General features: G+C 42.0%; 1 protein-coding gene across 1 annotated transcript in view; it reads left to right on the forward strand.

Moving 5' to 3' along the window:
• Nucleotides 1-13043, forward strand: part of LOC117142371 (cGMP-specific 3',5'-cyclic phosphodiesterase) — a 43584-nt gene that overhangs the window by 13248 nt on the left and 17293 nt on the right. The window lies entirely within an intron of this gene.

A 13043-nucleotide genomic window follows, 5' to 3' on the forward strand; every position in this document is an offset into this window, starting at 1 on the left:
GCTGCAGCAATCCGAGGACTTTTGGCCTTTCCCCTGGAAAAACAATTGAAACTAGAGACTCATACGCCCCGTGGTCCGAACATCTGACTTTGTATTACCGGATTCCTTTTTTTCCATTCGCGTTCATGGCTTACACGGGCCCGACTTGTTCGTGTTGTAGCCGTAAACAGCAGCTGCTGTTACCAATCCGGATCTGGCTACTGGTCCCACCCTGTTCCTCGTTTTGTTTCCGGATTGCCATTGTAAAACTTTAGCGCCAGTTGTGCAATACATAAGTTGGGCCATTTTAAAGCGAAGGCTGGTACAACTTGAACACGGAGTTTGGTAATGGATAGCACGGTGTAAAAACGGTGGCCAGAAGAGGAAGGAATCATGTCAGCAAGGGATTGACTATAGGGCCTGTACAAAAACCATGATGTTGCCAAATGGGCACCAAAGTTACGAAACAAATTTTGGAAGTGAGACGTCGAATAAAATATTTATTAAAACGTAAAAAGCTAACTACGGCATCTCCTGAAGAATTGATTAGAGTTCCTTTAAGTTCAGTATGTGGGCTGTCCTTTTAAGTCCGTTATCAATATTATGGATCCCAGATACCGGGAACTTAATGTTCTTATTGTGAATACTAAAAATTGTACTTGATCCGCTCTTCTTTTCGCTTCGTTTGGCTTAGGGTTCTTATTTGATGTCCCCATAACATTGGCTGGCGATAATGCTCACATATCGAGGTATATGACGCGAAATAAATGTATCCTTAATGGCTGTCAATAGTGAGACTTTCGTTTCCCGCCCGGAAAAGTCTTTTGCAGCTTTCAGTCAATTGAGTCACCGACACCGACACACTTAGCTCAAACATCCAGATGAACTGGGACGTGAGAAAAGTGCAGGGCTAAGGGCATCACAGTTGATTGCAATTAAATGAGTTGGAGCCGGGAAAAGTCAGCCTCAATTAGCTCGCATCAAGTGCAAATGAAAGTCAACTTGCGGCCAGTCAGACCAAATGGAATTTTTGGCTTTAAACGAAGTTAACTCGCTTAGGAACTTTTGCCTCAACGGAGAACTTTGACGTGTCCGATGTTAATATAAATTTATTTGGATTTTTCGCTTTTCAAAACTTTTCTTTTTATTAATGACCACCCAAGGCGATCGCCCTTGAGCTGTCATAAACTATTCCTTTGATGAACGGCGAAGGGTGAAAGGCAAAGAAGAATGCTGCATGCCACCAACATGCAACAGGAAATTCGCAAAAACTTTTCACTCAGCCAAAGTTTGCTACAGGAATTTTTGCAACACAGATTTGATGTTTTCGCTTTTCATTTATATATTAAAATATGTTTTACGTTATTAAGCCAGAAACTCAACATTTCGGATGCCCGCAATCATTTCGTTTCGTAAAAGTCCTAACAATTTAAATAAAATTCAAGAAAATGGGATAAAATTACCTCAACTCCGGCGGCAACTCAGGTTTAATTAAAGCGAATTGTGGCCATTACAATCATGCCATTGTCACGCCCCTCGGACATTCAATGCTAGTTCACAGTTAATGCTAATAAGCTGCCGCAACCGACTGACGCATTAAAACGTGGTCAAGAGCGCATGGAAAATCATCTTTGGGGCGGGAAATTCCTTTCCCTGGGGGAAAAGGAACACAACAAAGCTCGTTGTTGACCCAGTTAGATGCGTGGCACCGATTAAATCGCCAGGAAGCCGGGGGGAGCTGACAAAACGCATAGACAGAGAGACACATAAAATGGCGATAATAACAGTGGTAGCGTTCGGGCCATGAAAACTTAAACAAGAATGCAAATCCACTTGACTTGATTGAAATCATAAAAGGAAACCGGCAGCGAAACAACCGAAATTTCCCATGCAAAGGCGCACAAACTGGCGACATAAAAATAAATGCGAGGAGGCGGTAAGCAGGCGGTTCTCGAATACATCAATCATAAACGTCACACATGATATGGTACACAGGAATCAGATCTAAACACTGAAAAAAAGTTAGGTTACAACATTTGGGGTTTTATATTTATAAATATTAAAGTGGCCCAAGTAATACTTTGAAAATAAATCAAGAAAATATGTAATATATAATAAACTTATTTCTAATTTCTGTTATTAGGAAATATTCTCCATGTGCTCGTCATATTTTTCTTCAAGTGCACAAATAGTTGACACAATGCTCATACGCACTGTTGCCAAAGCACATTTGTGTAGCATACTTTCGGATGGCAAAGTTTGTGCAAATGATTTTCATAAATGAAATTTATGTACGCTAAAATTGTTTCGCCGCTTGGTGCAAAGAGCATAAAGCAGCTCACTTAATGCGCTGCCTGGGACTGGGACCGATGGTGTTTATGGAAGGGCGCGGCCACGCCCCCGCCCCTCCGGGGAAAATGCCAAGGGGCGGTGGCCGAAAAAGGGGTTGGGATGACAAACGTGCCATGGTTGCATGATAAATAGCAGCTGAGCGGAGCTGGACTGGACAAACAAACTAACACAGTGGCGCAAACAAAACTGACAGCAAAGGACACAAGTAGTTCGGAGGACTGTGGACCAGGACAGGTCCTGTGGGATCCGTGGGCAGCCGCAGCTGAGTGACACACTGACTCCTGGACCGGGCATAAATTCCAAATGCCAATTGGTCTGGTCTGGTCTGCTTCAGGTTCTGTGTCTGGTCCAATATGAAATTACACAATTGTTTATTCAGGCCCACCACCGCTGGGCGAGTGAATTTGTGGGCCGGGCGACATTTGTTAGGCTTTCGTCCCAGCTGATTTATGTTAATTAGGCCCACAATTAACTGGTCAGTGGCAGCGACAGGTCGGTAAATTGCATTATACCGATGTGTAAATATATATATGTATATACATGCATACCCGATAACATGAAAAAAGATTAACGCCCGAAATTTGGCTTCGCTTTCTTCTTTTGCCGTCTTTCCTGCTAATAGCCACAGGCAGCCATAATAATCTTTAGCATTTATTTCGCTATTAATCTCAATCAAATTTAATGTTGAGCAAAAGTCTTTGGCCCATTCCTGGAAATTGTTTGGGTTTTCTTGGTCCCTTTGTTTTCTCATTCGGCTAATATGAGGCCCTTCAGTTTTATTGGCAACGTTTCTGTTTTACTTTGTCAGTTTAGCACAATATGGTCAATTAATATGGCTTGATTGGTGGGTAGAGTGCTGTCTACATGTTCTTTTTCAGAACTCACCTTCAGCTATATTTCTATTGAAACAATAAGGAACTCTCGTCAGTTTTTGCTGTTTGTGTGTGAAGCAGAATTCATTTTCATCCATGCAAATTTCGCTTTGAGCATTTTCAAGGTAGAGATAGCAACATTCCAAAAAGGAAAAAAGCCCACGTGCACTGACTGTGGAAAATCCTACGCCCTCCAGTTGGCCATGAAGATTGGCTAGAGGGAAATTTTCTCTGCTTTTTTGACTGGCTTCCTTGGCCAGAAATGGCTGGCCCACCATTAAATTAACCTTGACTTGGTATCGTGTCCATGGACACCTTCCGAATCGATTCGCTGGCCATCGCAGGATGCTCCATGCTGTTGAATGTCCAATTACTGCTAACATGCATAAATCACAGCTGTCAATTATATTTTGGTCCTGCGTCCATCCATTACACACACACACACCTACTCGCGCACACACACATCCTCGCAGCCAGGACACTCGTGCATGTGTCATTAATGTGTGTTTCGCAGACGGCAGCTGCGACACTTGAACACGAAGCCTAACTAACGTTTAATTAATTAATTCGCTTGTTATTCCTCCTACGTGTGGCACGAAACAAGTTTTTGTAAAACATTTATGCGCGTTTACCTACGAGGGGGGCATTTATACCGCCATCTGCCCTCGGGGCACAAAAATCACCCATGTATTTATCTCAGCTGCCGGTTTCCTTGGCAACTGCCGCACATGCGGCACTTTTTGCAGATCTCATAAATTCTGCACTCGCACCGAATGGCGGAGCGAAAATCATAAAAAAAATGTCATTGCCATGCAGTTCCCATATTTTCAAGCATATTTTTCTTGTATTTTCCCCGCCATCTTCAAAATGAATTTCCTACACATTTTGCTCGACACATGTTTCGTTTTCAGTTCCGATATTTGCTCTTTCTTTTGACAATACAAGTTACATCGTGTGAACCAAATTAATTGCATTTTAAGATCATTTCATGTATATTCTTTGAACAGCAGTGGTATATATTTTATTATATTAAGTGTAATTTAATGCCAAAATATTCCATATCTGACTAGCAGGCGATTACATATTGTAATAATTGACTTTAAATTGTATAGTATATGCACTACTTTAATATGTGTTTAATTGGTATGCATATGTAATGAAGAAGCCATTTCCGAAATAACTCCATAAATACTTATAAATATATATAGAGCTCTTCACAGTTGCCAATCGAAATCGCATTAAAAATCCCATTGATTTCGATCGAATGAAAGAAATTTAATGGCCTGCGTAACGCCAGGAAGTAATAAAAAAGTTTCACGAAATGAGTGCTCGCATTTAATGCCAAGGAGCTTATCTGCCGCGTATTACAATTTCATGCTGCCAAAGGATCTCAACATTTTCCCATATAAGCTCCTTCGTCTGTGTGTGTGTTGGCATGCTGGGAAGCAATTTACATTTACAGCGCCAACATTATAAGCATTTTAGCGACAATTCACAGTAATTATCGGTATAAAAATAGAAGGCACAAGCGTCTGCCAAATGATAAATCGATAAGTGGAGTAGCTCCTCAGCATGCGGAACCTTTGAGCTCCAAGAGGCAAGTAAGTCCCCAAATCAACAACTTATGATATGAGGAGATATAAGTGCACCACCATCGTGGCTTTTTACAAACACGGTGCAGCTGAATAAGCTTAAGACATTTTCAAACAGACAGAATTTCTTGCTAAATTTGGCAGAGGAGAAAATTTCAGGCGAAACGAAGAATTCAACTAAGTGAGAAAAATTGTTAATAAAACTTCGCAGAAATCTTTTTATTAGATATGAATAAATGGGATTTCAATTCATTTAAAATATACTTTTTTTGAATAGAATAAATATTTCAGATACGCGTCTAATTTAATAACTTAATTGCCTTATAAGTATATATTTTTCGCAGTATGTGCGGCTGACTAACGCGCAGCCCTGCTGTTTAATTAATGAAACACTACAGACGGCTGCCACTTAAAAGCTGCGAAAATCCCCACGAGAGCCAAAAACTTTCGGCAGCATTTAGTGGTCGTAGCTCAGGTGGAAAACGCTTTTAAAACTTTGCAGTTTGACCTTTTGTGGGGTGAACAATGTGGCGAGCATTTCATTATGTTGCCACGAGGCGACAGAAAGCTGATTAAAATTATACATTTATGGGACACGAGTGTGCGAAGCATACTATATCATATACAATATATATGATTGCCAACACGGTACCCCATGGCGTATGAGCAATGCCGCAAATCGCAAAAAATGTATTATTCAAATTCGTTGAATGGCGAAGCGGGTGCCGTGGCGCGCAAAGACTTTAATTAGTTTCCAGCGATGCGGTATTGCGGTATAGCGGTCCTGCTTTGTCCTGTTTTGTGTCCTTTCCACGTTGCGACCGCAGTTGTTGCGGTTCCCAAGCTCGGACACGCTAATGGCATTTCAATGTCCATCGCCGGCGGTTGAGTCATTGCGGCATTGATTGAATGATTGCAACAAAGTATTTGAATATGAAATACATGGCAAAACCTATAGAAAAAAGATGTTCGAGTTAAAATTAACTTAATACCATACAGTTTAAAGAAAATTGTTAGCTTTCTTATTAATTATATTTAATTTAATATTGCTTTCCATATTTCCTTTAATAGCTAAGTATTTCTTCATTCCTTAACCTTCATTAGTAAATATTCCCTTGCTCGTCGTTCTTCTAAGCTATATGACTGAGTAACTTTGATTTGCTTGACCAAGTGTATATGTTTGAATACGCTTACTTGTGCTACTTGTACGACAACAGAACAATTCAATTCCATGTGAATACCTCTGAAAAGCCAATTAATTGCCGTCTTGACTTGGCTTAAGCTCATTGCCCTTTGGTCATAGACAAAGGACACGAATTGGGCTCAAGTCAGCTGTGAAAATGCTGGATAACCAGCTGAGCTGATCCTTGGAATGCACACTTGCACACACACACACACATGCGTTCATGGTCGGTTAGTTCGGGTCATCCTGTTGCCTTTGCTTGCACTCGAATCGGTTTAGACTTAATTTTACCTTCGACCGATTCCCGTGATTGCATCCAACATTGATTCAGTTTAATTTCGGAAAGGATTTGAATGCGGTAGTCACCAAACAGGGGGATTCGCCTGGTAATCCCGGGCTAATGTTATTTGCAGCTTAGCTCCGGCTACATGACAGCAGTATTTTGTCATTCGAGGAAATCAAAGGATTTCTCAATTGTTTCTGCTGAGTCAGTGAGTGGCTTAGGGTGCTTGAATTATTTGCAGAAAATTCGACAAATAAAAGGGCAAAGCTCAGCCAAAAAATTCCATATACTATACACTATATATATCGGAGTAAAAAAACGGGCTTCATGTGAAAAATGACAACCGTCGGCTGGCCGTGATTTGGTTTATGAAGCATTCACTGCGATGTGACAACCCCGATGTCCTTGCCCTCGTTGAGTGTCGATACCGTAGTCGAGTGTGGGCTGAATAGTAATGAGTCAGAGTTAAATTGACATCGAGCATTTCTTGTGCCTGATGGCAAGCAATTAATGTGCTTTATGTCCTGTCATATTTTCTGTGGGGCCAACGAATCCTGACAGACGCTTCTTTATTCCACTCCAGTTGAGCTCCCAGTTTGATTTGGACATTGACATTGTCTGGTTTACTTTTCGGGGCATAAAGTCTCTCGACTGCGAGAAAGTTTTGCAGTAATATCCTCTCCACTCACTAATCGAATTAAAGTCGCATTTACAAGCCACCCGAAAGTCGGACCGAAAACTTTTTACTGCACCATAAAACAATTTATTATTCAATATTTGTTTGCCCAAAACTTTTAATTGCAAAGTTTGGTTTTTGCGCCGCAAATTTGTTTACCCGCATAGTCCACACGAATTAAAATTCGACTCAGTCCTGCCGCGAAAATGAGCCAATTAAAGTGCGGCAATATCCTTCCAGGCAATTCCAGTGCCAGGCAATTCCAGTGGTCCGAAACAACAAGTGCGCTTAATCAATCAATGCAATCAGGCATAAATTGTCTTGAAACAAAGCCAGGGCTAAATATTGTGATGCCATTAGGAGCCACTGTCAATAGACGTTTCCACATCGAGGTGCTGGGCCACCGGAAGTGGGTGGAGCGGAAACGGAAGCAGCTGGCGAGAGAGAGAAAGCAAGTGTGGCTGCGAAACACAAAAAGCCAAAGCCAATGCCACTTAAGCTTGTGCAAACACAAATGCCTGACAGACTCTCGCTGCCTCCGAATGACAAGATATATATGGGTGTACCATACTGGTGATGGACTGGTGATGGAGGACCCATCAGAAGACGGTCTTCATCGACCCCTCAATGGTGTGTTATCAAATTATGCAGGAACGTTATTATTGCGGCTTGTTTCGTAGAATATTTCGTGTGTTTTCGATGGAAAAATGGAATAACAAACACGCCGCCAGACAAAGTGGTATTAAATTGCCACTTCAAGCTCAAAACCTCAACGCACGAGGCACGGCCGTTTTTGCTCGATGTGTGTCACATGAGTGGAATGAAATCAATTTCACTTCAATTCCTCACATGAAACGACGGAAATCATATTTAAATTGTTTAAATTGGTAACGGGATGCGGCGTGGCAGTTGAACTTTGATCTAAGACCGTGACTTTATTTGATCTTGGCTGTGTATTATGACTTTTTGAATAAAGATAATTTATTAACAGCTTTGTGGAACCCGCAATTTATATACATTTTGAAAAATATTTATTTTGGTCGGTTTTTTTTTTAAATTTTATGTAGACCTCAACGTGTCGGAAAAATATTTTCAAAATTATTAGAATAAATAATAAATAGATTTAAATATTTATTTAATAGTTTGTGTGCACACAGCCATTTTGAGCATTAATAAATCACAATTCTCTGAGAGATTACATTTGGCCAAGTCCTCGCCCAGTTCGACGGCCTGAAGTGGCCATTTTGCCATGGCCATCTCCACAAAGTCCTGGCCACCGAAGTGGATGGATGCCTGGCCACCAAAAGGCCCGGGTCACAATGCATCCAGTGTCGGGCCGTCGCATTCACTTTGCGGCACTGCCGAGCGTTTGTGTCGCCGCTGCATTATTCTGTCAGCGGGCCACTATTCTCAGTCAAGATTGTTGACATTTATGCGCCTTGTTTGCCACGTTGTCCTTGTTTGGGCCCGGTGGACTGTTGTGCTGGGAGTCAAGAGGTCCTGTCAGAGCGGCTTACACTCGGAGCGCCTGGGATTGCAGCGCCAAGGAGCTGAATGCTAAAAGTTAAGTGGTAAATTGGTTATTGTGTTGCATTAATGGACGGACACTGCACCAGAGAACCGACCGCAACCAGCCGCTGGCATTCACTTAGCTTCTGGTTTGAGTTTCAGTCTTGAAAGTGGTTTCGTTCCTGGTCCTGACTCCATGATTCTGCCCGCCGGCGTTCCCTGTTGAATCTTTTAATTAAGGACGAATTCCTTGAAGCATCGCAGACTTTACTTTGTCCTCCACCATGACTTTGTTTCGGGGCAAGCAAAAGTTTTTCAATTATTTTGCTATGACTAGATTTCAGCTTGCCACCCACCATGAAGGAAAAGAGTGCAGCGTTTCTGTGGATGCGACAAGTATTAATGACGATAGAGCGGGTGAAAAGTTGATCTGTTGAAAAGCTTTTGGCGATTTGAATTTCCACACTGAAGCTGACACGTTTTCGAGAAGAATATTGTGGCTAGCCAAGGAATTTTGTCCATTAGACTGGGTCCATTCATCATTCTGTACGAAATTGCATTTTAATTGAATTTTATGGTTTGTTAAATGACCAACGGGCAAATATATATTGGCAGCCAAGGATTCTTGTGCGATGCTCCAAGGAATTTAAAGTGAACTCTGAGGTGGACCAATATTGTGGGTAATGGCTTAGCAAATATTGAAGAATGCAAAACTATTTAAATAAATAAATAAGTGCCCTGCAACGAATGTACTTTAATAGTAGACATCAGTGATTGCTGCCACTGACACATGCCCTGAAATCAATGCAAAGCAAACAGATTCCTCAATTTTCGATTGCAGTTTTCCCCAATAAATAACAGATTTTTGACATCTGCAATACGAATGAGAACACGGCCACTGACAATATATTCCAATTTGCATGCCCAGGGCAAACATTTCCGATTCGACAGAAGAATTTCTTACACAATGAATGGCATTCACTGGGTTTTGTCGAAGGGATTCTCCATGTCATGTCCTTCCATTTGTGGCAGGCAGGTAAACATATTGACTAATGCCAGGACCACTTGAGTGGCAACTTCTTTGGGATTAGATGTCGACTTCTCGGAAAATAAACTGTAAACCGAAATATTTTCATCTGGAAGTGCAATTAAGCTGAGCAACCTTACGGGGAAAAACGCACTAAATTTCTTGTAAGTTGTATTAAAAGTTTCGGTCTCTGGGATGCAAGATAAAAACTCTATGCACTTCTTGTTGAAAGTTCCTCAAACTATTCGAGAAAACCATGCAATTATTATGCAACAAGTATTGTCTAAGAAAATGTTTCGGGTAGGCCATGCTCATGTGGGAAATGTAAATTTTGAATTACCACTACATGAACATGACTTCAAGAGGGGTGTTGAGCGAGATGTCAGCAGCAGGCTTTTCCAACATAACCCCCTTCACCGCCTCATTTCGCCTTGGGCGCATTTTCCACTGTTAAGCCAAAAAGGCAAAATGTCCTCTGGGATGAGGCAGCCGTTGAAAGCTTATAAAGTGCAACAGCAATGCGGCAGGCGGTGTGTGTGCCTGTGTGTGTGTAGAAAGCCACTACGTGATTGTCCTGCCAATGCCTTAAATGCAAAAGGGGGCTAGAAAGGGGCTGAAGCCGGACTGAAAAGGGGTGAAGGGCGCACAGTGGCGCCCAAAAGCACCGCTAAGCACCACTGATGAAGTCGCGTCCAAAATGCAACGTTGCAATTTGGCAAATTGAAAACACGAGACTGAAGGTGCTGACATAGCCAGCTCAGCTGCACAGCTACAAACTAGCCACAAAGTTAATTTACCCACTCCGTGCAATCCTTGAAAACAGCCCACCCCCACCCCCACCCATTCTGGCCATTTCCATTGCACGCACGTCATGTAATAGGCACTTCCGCTTGCAAAATGGCTACAATGTGGCGGTGGGGTGTTTGCGAGTGATTGTGTGCACTGGTCGCCACTAATTCCGTAATTTCAAACGTGCTGGCCCAGTGAGCCACCACATTGCCGGTACCTAAACACTGAAAGTGTCAAGTGCTCTTACTTATTTTACTTTGTAAACAATATGGAGCCGGAATATCTTTGACTTACTTCGATATTACAAACGACAATTATATTTTAAACATGATTCCTGTACATATTAATATTAAAGTTACAAAGTTGAGTAAGTTAAGTGTTGCAAGAGCATTAAGTTAAAATAACTTCCATACTTTTTCCTGAAATCCATTTATTATGATTATTATAATACATTTATTATGAATGATTATTGAAGAAAAGCGCGATGTTAAATATGCATAGCTTGGAGGAAAGCTGATTAAAATTCCTTTTATTATTACTGGGAAAAATGACTTTAATATATAATTAAATTAGAAAGAAATGCTAATATTTTCTATGCATTTTCTGCGAGTGCCCCTCCCCTGTTTGCCGTCTATTTATGGTCGCCGCTGGGCGATGCAGGTGCGCTGATTGGAGGCGAAGGTGGGTTTTCTCTCTGGCAGTGCAGGTGCGCAGCGGTAGCCGCAGGACCCCTTCAGTCATTTGCATGCGGAAAGTGACGTGGGCTGTACCGCAAAGCGTCCTGCAAACTGCATCCTGCAGGCAGTATCCGGCAGTATCCAGTATCCTGTAAACCGGGAGGGCCACGGATCCTGCGCTGCTGACACGTTTGTGGCGTACTTTAATTAAAAATAACTGCCGCCGCCGGTGGGTAAAAGTACATGACCAGCGAAGCCAACATACACATATTTTTTAATTAGGGCAAATATGAGTGCAGCTCTACATGCAATGTCTGTGTGCATTTGGCTGATTTGACTGTTGCAATTCGAAGTAAACACTGGCGAATTTAATGGAAACTGCACTCGCAAATATTTTGCATGCCAGCGGGGCATTACGAAAAGGGTTATAATGAAGGGCTTACTCTAATTATTTTGGTCTTTTCATGCAAAAGGTAAAACCACAAAGTTCGCTACACTTCATACAAAACGAAGGCCATAAAGCAGCTCGTTAAATATGCATGAGCTCAGGTAACTTCGCTTCGAAGTTGTTTTCTTAACATTTAACACTGTGCAGTTGTGTTCGTTTTACACTCTGTATCTTCATCTAGTATATTAAATATTTCATATGAAAGTTAATACATTGTTCGTGCGAATATAACTGCAACAAAGCTTTTAATAATCTCAAATTTATGGCGCCCCGTGTGGGCTTTACCATTTTGTATACCGCAATGTCGGCGATTTCCGCTGCTCATTTCCGGATGCGAGTGCGTGACCCGCAGGACTTCGCACATTTCCCGCTCTCAGCTCTAATTCGCCGCTACTCATGGCCAGCTCTAATTGCTGCCGTGGAATTAGGAAACAAACTATCTGCTGTAGGCAGCCGGGGAGCCACAGCGTCGGTGCCCCATTTGAAATTATGCAAATGTTGACTTGGTTGATGGACAGGCAGCGGGACGGTGGCAAGGATTTAGGTGGGGTGGTTGGGTTGCAATTGGATGGAATGGGCTGGAATGGCTTCAGTGCGCCGCTTTGCGGTTGCTAAACGCTTTGGCAAATGCAGATTTTGCATGTGTTTAATTACTTCTAATTGTTTGCATTTTGCAGTGAAATATTTGCCTATTGCAGGCGGTTGGGTGAATTTTCAAAACGCACGCCATATGAGACTAATGCAAATTTGATGAATTCATAAACGAGTTTCTTGTTAAACCAGATTTGAAAAGGCGCGATTAAAATCACTTAAATATTCTGCGCATTAAATATTTAAAGCCGACGTTCCTGTATTTATATTTATGTATAAAATATCGCTTCTTAATGTTTCGGCCCACTAAGTGACACTTAATTCAGTTGAATTTTCCGTTTCCGCTGTATTTTATCAGCTTAATTGTGCTTCAGAGCAGCGCAAATAAGCTTATAATTTCAGCGGCTCCCCGAGTTGGTAACTTAATGTTCGATTTATGGCATTCGACCAAGGTCGACTGGCCCATAAAGGGGATGCAAAAAATTTGTTTGCCGAAGTGCGCATTAAACTCTTAATCTTTAGTGTTGACATTAAATTTACAGTAGTAACTAAGCCAAGGGGGGCAAAGGGGTCGGGATGGGATCGCCCACAAAAGCCGTCGAGAACAAAGCAATTTTACGGGCCACCCCAGGACATCGGAGCAAACACCAGGACAAAAACTCATCTGCAGAGCGGAGTTCAGGAATTTATTACCCAATTTGAAATTGCAAACGAGTGCGTGATAAAGTCCGGGATCTGTTGTGGCTCTTCGCCTGGTCTTGTGTTTTATTCAAAACACCATTGTTTATGTGGCCGTAGAGGGAGGGCAAACAAGTGCAGGTTGCATAAGGCTGCATGCGAAGTCAGCGCCGGTGGTCAAGGTGCCACATCGAAGGACAAAGGAGCCAGGACCCTGACATGATGTACATAGTACATATATAGTCCCAGATCAAAAATAAACTGGACCAGGGAGCATGTTAAGAGCAAAACTGTTGGCACACTTTGATGCTGCTTTATGACGACCAGATGAGATTGGCTGGTTTTATACGCCACATTTTGATGCACCTTGCAAGTTGCAAGCTGCAC

The sequence above is a fragment of the Drosophila mauritiana genome, chromosome 3R (assembly GCF_004382145.1).
Source record: "Drosophila mauritiana strain mau12 chromosome 3R, ASM438214v1, whole genome shotgun sequence".
Lineage (NCBI taxonomy): Eukaryota > Metazoa > Arthropoda > Insecta > Diptera > Drosophilidae > Drosophila > Drosophila mauritiana.